Here is a 1076-nt window from a genome sequence, read left to right on the forward strand (position 1 = left end):
TTCACTGGAGCCTGGAGCCTGGGTTTGAGCATCTTCTCTTCTTTCCTCTCAGGTTTGTGCTTCTTAACCGTCTGTTTTCGCTTCTTTTTTGAACTGCCATAGTCACTCTCACCACTGTCTCCCATTAGAAAGTCTCTATCGCGGCCAGCACGTTTCCCCTGGAAGGTGACTCATCCTCCTTCTTCACTGCACACATCTTCCATGAGCATCTCTCTCTGTTTAGAAGCTACCTTACAGGCTGCTTGCCATCGCTGGTGCACATTTTTATGATCTCCTTTTGCATCGCCACTGTCCTCTGCTCAGTGAGAATGATCCTTCTTGGTCTTTACATCTTTTTCCTCTGAGTCCTCACTATCTTCCTGTGAATTCTTTCCAGATCGCCTATTTTTAGCTTCTCTGGGAGATGATCGAATTTTCTTAGCTGAGGGCTCAAATCTCTTCCATAATCTTCATCAGCATCATCAGATTCCTGAAACTGTGAATAATCAACGACCTTTCTATTTCTGGCAGGCTGAGACATGTTCGCTGTTGAAACAGGACCGAGCTGTGAAGCCAAAGGCCAGGACCCCCTCCCCGCATGCTCAGCGCCCCAGCCCTATCCCTATGTGGGCCCAGGAGGGGCCTGGGCTACCAAACCCTGGAGCTGCTGGCTTCTCAAACTCCACCATTCATTGATTCAGTGCTCTGTAATCAGACAAGTTCCCATTCCCCCCCGTGTCTTCAAAATGGATGAATCAAACCAGCCAAAAATGTGTCAAAGCTGCAGTGCAACCGAACTCACTAGGGCTTGTGGGGAAGGGGGGGAAGGTTGTCGTTTTAAGCAGTGGTGAAAGATGGCTTTCCTGATAGCAGTCATATCTGAGCACAGAGGTAAGACAGCGAGTCAGGAAGATACCTCAGAGAAAAGGATTCCAGGCAGAAGAAATGGTAAGCAGAAAGGCCCTAAAGCAGCGGTTCTCAACCTGTGGGTCACAACCCCTTTGGGGTCGAATGACCCTTTCACAGGGGTCGCCTAAGACCATCGGAAAACAAAAAGATATTTACATTACGATTCATAACAGTAGCAAAATTACAGT

The 1076-nt window shown here is 48.0% G+C and overlaps 1 protein-coding gene and 1 pseudogene across 8 annotated transcripts in view; both read right to left on the bottom strand.

Annotated features, from left to right (window-relative positions):
* The window catches only part of LOC109391748 (nuclear ubiquitous casein and cyclin-dependent kinase substrate 1 pseudogene), an 8904-nt pseudogene extending 8384 nt beyond the window's left edge, over nucleotides 1-520 (bottom strand).
* The window catches only part of NEO1 (neogenin 1), a 261075-nt gene that overhangs the window by 177488 nt on the left and 82511 nt on the right, over nucleotides 1-1076 (bottom strand). The window lies entirely within an intron of this gene.

The sequence above is a fragment of the Hipposideros armiger genome, unplaced genomic scaffold, assembly GCF_001890085.2.
Source record: "Hipposideros armiger isolate ML-2016 unplaced genomic scaffold, ASM189008v1 scaffold_302, whole genome shotgun sequence".
Lineage (NCBI taxonomy): Eukaryota > Metazoa > Chordata > Mammalia > Chiroptera > Hipposideridae > Hipposideros > Hipposideros armiger.